This window comes from Coenobita brevimanus, chromosome 80 (assembly GCF_032717465.1).
Source record: "Coenobita brevimanus isolate Jiangsu-jjx chromosome 80, ASM3271746v2, whole genome shotgun sequence".
Lineage (NCBI taxonomy): Eukaryota > Metazoa > Arthropoda > Malacostraca > Decapoda > Coenobitidae > Coenobita > Coenobita brevimanus.
The window spans coordinates 9082396-9088882 of NC_137033.1; positions in this window are offsets into that span (position 1 = coordinate 9082396).

A 6487-nucleotide genomic window follows, 5' to 3' on the forward strand; every position below is an offset into this window, starting at 1 on the left:
TTCCCACTTTAACGTCATCCCTTCTCTTTTCCACATTCTTTTTTTCTTTAATTCTCTTCCTGAATCCCTCTATTTCCCACACCCTGCTTTTTTCCCTTGGGCTCACATCGACTCACAGCGCACTTTACTTGCACTCTCTTTTATTTCTTACCCTCTTTCCCTCATCCTCCTCCCTCTCGCACTCCGATACTCTGCTTTAATTTGCACTCTCCTCCCTCAGTCACATCCCTTCTGCTTTCCACTTTTTTTTTTCCCATTCCTTACTTCCTCTTGCACTTTTTCCCTCTTGCATTCTTCTCCCTCACTCAATTCTTCCCCTCCCACACTTACTTCCCCATGTCACATTCTCCACTCGATCTCCTTCCTCTTATACATTCTCCTCCTCCTCTCTCTCTCTCTCTCTCTCTCTCTCTCTCTCTCTCTCTCTCTCTCTCTCTCGTTCATTTATAGGATGGCCAGTAAAAACAAACATGAATAAACTGACCATCCCGATCCTTCCTCGCTCTCACACTGTCCTCCCTCCCACACACCCTTTTTTCCTCTCGCACTCCCCTGCCGCATACTTCTCCCTTCTGGTCAAACTATCACCAACTTCTCACCTAAAACTCAGAACTACGCGTATTCCTACATTGCAACACCGTCTTGTCCTCAGTTCAACCACAGACCTACTAACAATAATAAAACCACCCACGCGAATAATCCTAGGCTCCTATGACTCACTCTCAGCTGAAAGAAATCTTCTGGCATAAGTTGGAATATATGCCAGAGTAGCCTCCATCATGAAAGGGTTAATGGTAGCAGATTTAGCTCCGGTGACTCACTCTCATCTGAATAAACTTATCTAGTGGTGAGTGAACTAAAATACTCGAGGGGACGCTTTCAAGGGACAGATAATTTCACCACACCAATCCTGAATGTTCTTTTTGTAACGGTGAGAAATGTAAAATATGTTACTGAGGAAGAGGCGGTACAAAACTTCCTAAGTCAACGAGAATGAGTATGGAAAATCTACACAAAAGTAAAAAAAGTACAAAAGAGAAAGAGATACCTACTAAACAGAGATGGGTTCACCGAGAATTCGTACGAGATTACCGTGTCTGGGATTATGAACCAAACTGCAATATGAAGGTGACTAACCTGTGTGAGGAGAGCACTTGTGTTCACCTGACACCTGCACACACACCTGGGACTGTGTTTATTAAGGTCCGTGGCCAATTACAACGATAAGGAAGATAAAAACAAGAGTGTATAGCGGCTAATTATTATCGGGAAGGTTTTATGTCAAAGTTTTCCCTCAACATTCCCTTTATTTTTCTTGTGAGGTGTCTGATGGTTGAATGAGTATAGAAAAATTATAAACGAGATATGTTACACAGTTTAATATTAGGAATGTTTATGGCTATGGCCCCTGTAGCTTAACTCACACCTGGTTCGTCCTCTCCACACACACACACACACACACACACACACACACACACACACACACACACACACACACATATGGTGACCCTCCATCACTTACCCCCTCATCCCACCTCTTCCCCCTTCCCACCTATATCCACTCCAGCCTATTACTCTTCCATTTACCACCTCCCATCTCGTCCATTGATACTCATGTTGCCTCCCTTCCATTAACCCCAACCACCTACCTTCCTCATCACAGCACTCCCCCTCCCAAATCCAACCTAACCCCCACCGTACCTACCCAATCTTCCCCTCTCCCCTCTCTGCCCCGTACCCTTCCCTCCCACCTACCCCGACTACATCTTATCCCCTTCCTCCAACTACTCCTCCTGTCCAACTTACCCCACATCTCACCTCTCTTCAACCCCCATCATCCCTCCATCCCCCACCCGCAAGCTACACCTTCTCATACCCCCTTACCACACCTGTCCCTAGCCTTCTTTCTCCCACCTTAACTTCGCACTTTGGTCATATACGTTGCGGCTTGGGCTCGTAATCTTGGTGACTCTGTTACTGTCCTTACTTCCAGAGGATTTTATTAGGTCTCTCTCTCTCTCTCTCTGTATATATATATATATATATATATATATATATATATATATATATATATATATATATATATATATATATAATTATTAGTTTATGGTTATAAACGATAATATTAAACTTAGGGAAAGGCTTATTATAAAGGGTTAATGAATTCAATATTTCACATGTTCCATCCGAAAAGACTCGCCTAAGTCAAAGAAATGGTTTTGAAGGTAGAAAGACTAATAAAAATACATCATTCTCTTGAAGGGGTCAATCAAGGGGCTCCTTAGCACCTTTTCCTGGCTGGTTCATTTTGATACATTATAATTATTTAATGTTTTTATGCAGACTGTCATTATTAGGCATTTCAATATGACCATACATATTCTATAACTATTTCCGTTGCCACAAAATTGCTTTCTTCAGCTAAGGGAAGACATCTGGTAATGAATGAGTTACTGAAAACTGTTCCTAGTATAGTAAATTGATCTGGCGATAAGAGGAGTGAAAAATTAAAATCACCGTCCTGATGGAGTTAGGATGGTTTCCCGTAGAGATCTTCTTAAGACGCCTGAAATGAGTTGTGTAAAATCCCGTGTAGCCAAAAACTCAAGTGGAATAGTGTATTATTTATCTAACCTTAGTAGAAGCATTGGCAACCTTTCTGAGTCGGCGGGCCGAATTATGATTAGGATTTCGGTATCGATTCACAGACCACTATCCGCTGGAGTGATTCTAAAGATATTTTTACTGCCATGCAGATGAGTGTTAAATTAGTTACCGTCAGGTGCTGGTGAAGGGTGCTTGTGCGCAGTGGAGCTGACATAGCTAGACGGCTCTGCTGCGAGGTTATGAAAACGCTCCTCAGCTCCCTCCCTACCCCTGAAAAGGAGACGATGGACTGGAGGAGCAGTCTACTAAGTTCACATCAAGATGAACCTGGGGATACAACATCTACTGCTGCTGCTGCAACTACTATTACTAATTGCCATCTGGTTTAGTAAATATAATGATATATTAACTTTGCTTATAGATAATCATACGTGATTTAAGAATATAAGCACTGATTCAATGCAAAATTTAGAATATCGTACCGCAAGCATTTATGGCAGCTCAAAGCACTATATGATACGTCAGTACCAAAAAGTTTCTTTGTTCGCATTTTATCAGAACTGGGAGTGAAATTTCATATAATTATCACACGGTTCGGCTGCCAGTATGAAAATAGCACCCGGGTCACATACTACCAGCTGGCCATTGGATACCTCTGTTTGGCTTAGCGGAGACGGGCGGACTGAGAGCCTGCGGTGTCCGGGTTCGTTTCCCCTCCCTCACCCGCACTCCAGTGACTGATTTATTGTCTCTGGCTTGGATCGATACAGGCATGGCAACTATTCCAAAGAAATTTACTGGCAGGGAAAGTAAATAATCAAAGAAACTGAAATGGGTAATGGTCATGATTCAACCCTACTAGCATCGAATCAGCACAGAAAATATATGAGACAGCCATTTGAATCACTTTTCTTTGATGCTCCAGCAGGGTAACTTTAAACATCAAGGTGTGCACAAGGACACGACTTCAGTTTCGCTGCCGGCACAAGAGGCGCCACTGATGTTGAAGATGCATGTGGGGAAGTGAAAGGCATTGGCGGCTCCAGGAATGTGCACCGAGGGACCTAACTTTTCCATTGCTTCTTAGGGTGTGTCGGATGCTTTCTTCCTTAATGCATATCTTCGGTCACATTTGACGACGATACAAATCTAATCCTTTCCAGCCAGAAAGCGTTCACCCTATGGGGAAAGTGAAAAGCGGTTGAACATTTCCCGAAACAAATTTAACGTCCTCTTGACTGTAATGTAGGAAATAAAAGTTCGTTTAATATTCCACGTCTTCTACTTCTCATTTATCTATGTTGGCAATTCTTCCTAATCTGAGGCATGATTGGTATGTTTTTCTGTCCATAGTGATTTTCTTTTATATGAAGCGTCATGAAGGAAAGTGGTGGACTGCCTTAAATGTGGAAAAGGAAAGCGGCATAGTGGGCTAACTATTGTTTCTGACTGCACTGATGCCGTCCATAGTCTCATTACTCCATCTCGGATCAGCGTCACAGCCTAACGAGATTTAGCTGATCCTATGTGTCATAACACAATGGGAATCTGTTGGACTAATTAGAAGCAGCATCAAAGCCCAATGAGATCTTGTTCCCGTAATTAGAGTGGCAATTCCTAGCTTGATTTACAAAATTAAACTAATCACAGGGTGTACAATTAAAATATGCTGTACTCTATTTTTCCAGGCCTTTCGTCTTAACTTGACCTGGTTTTTCATCCTTTTGCTGCTTATTTCACGTAGCTTAGTAACAAAATAAACCAATGCTCTAACTTGCTACTCGAAATCACACTCATAACCTTAAATTCTAATGGTAATCAGTTGTTTTAACTGATCACTGAAAGTAGAAAGATGGAAATTTTAGGGCAAGTTAAAGTGATAAGAGTACAGTATCCTAACCAGTATCTTATTTGTTTGATGAACCCCATCCGTCCGATGAAATCCTTTTTTCATTCAAATTATTCTTTCTTCCTTTGGACACGTTTATTTCACACGAGATTTTTCGAGCTGGAGGGATTCATTCTAATCACCAGTAACCACTTCAGTACGAAAACTTTTTCCGGAAGTTGAATAAACTTGTCTGGAAGTAGCAAAAAGCACTAAGCTGCGTCATATGAGTCAAGGGGCTGGATGTTATATTATTACCTACATAAATTTTACTTAGAATTGACACCCACACACCCACACCCACACACACACACACACACACATCGAAATACAGGGAGAAATACTGGGCGTATTCAGATTGAAGTAACATGTAATTTATGATGCTCCCTTAGCTGACTGTAATTACAGTTTATGGGCAAGTAATTATATATTTTTAGTAACATTTTTCATTTTTTTTTTCGTAACACGGTTTCTACAATGAAAACTGTGAAGGAATTTTTGGGCAAAGCTTAATCTCTGAATGCGTTGGTTTTCTCTATGATGAATAAAATCGCCAGGCTATACCAATATTATTCCAGCAAAGTAAAAGGCTTATATTAATTCATTTTCGGTATTTTTCTTTCTGTGTTCATATTTTTAATCTTTTGAAGGGTTAAATGTTAGTGTAATTCACCGGGTCGGTCAGGATCACTTGATGGTCGTGATCGTCAGCTTTTACCCTCCCGGAAGGGAGCTGAGAGCTCGTATACTCCGATCTAAGGGCAAGGCTGTGACCTTCACACACGCACACACCCGTCCCCTTGCTCAAGGGGGACAGTAACCACCCACTTCGTCAGTGAAACTTTTCGCAACCTGAGCGAGGCGCGAACTCCAGTCCACCAGTTGGCAAGCGAGAGCGTTACCTCTGCACCAGCGAGCGGTGTACTGCACCAGCGAGCGGTGTGTGTGTGTGTGTAGTTAACGTTACTTTTATAGCTGTGTATGTGCGTATATTACCATGTAGAATCGTAAATAGGTCCTGGGCTCAGTTCTGGTCGTGGGAAAGAGGGGTCCCCCAATATCCAGCTAACGACAGTATTCATGAGGGCGATAAAACACACCACCAGTAAGAGTCCGAGTCCTGGGGTAGCATGTATAAAGGATCTTATTTTATTTTCACAAGAAACAAGTCTCCATAGTAACTTTTGTGTGTGTGTGCGGGTGTGTGTGTGTGTGTGTGTGTGTGTGTGTGTGTGTGTGTGTGTGTGTGTGTGTGTGTGTGTGTGTGTGTGTGTGGGTGTGTGGGTGAGTGGGTGTGGGTGGGTGGGTGGGTGTGTGTGTGTGTTAGGTGGCGGGGACCATCATTCATTCACTTGATGTAGAGCAGTCTACTTACTGTACCGTTATCATTCTTTTTCTATTTCTTCCATCTTTCCTATCACAGCTATTATCCTTCTTTCCAGACTAGGTGGCTTTACACTGAGTGACAAGCCCACTGGTTTCCTGTAGCCCTGGAAACCATTTATAACGCTGGGTGGTAATCATATAACCAAACAACTGGGTGACATGAACCCTACTATGGTGCCTCTGTTAACTGAGTGGAAGGCAGCAAGTACGGGGTCGATCCAAGAACCAAATCTCCACACTCTTGCCCGTGTCTCGCTGTGGTGAGGCCCTATCTGCTGCAAAAGAAAATTGGATCACTGCAAGGGACGGTCCTGCAGGGGCAACTGCTTGCTTGCGGTTGATGGGTCGACTCAACCAGACAGAAAAGGGTTGTTCGTCATCGTCAACAAAAATAACATATCAGTTCATTCATGGTAGTGTGACAGTTTCATATTCACTCTTATTTGATTGAGAAGTGTTTGGCAGCTGTGTGAGTTATGGCGAACGTAGCTTAGGGAAGTTTATAGGTCAGGGCGTCGTGGTTGTATTTATAGAGTTCCTTACGTTAAGATCCTATGTGCGATTGCTTGTTTATCCTCTTACCTCTATTCATACAGCTACCAGGCA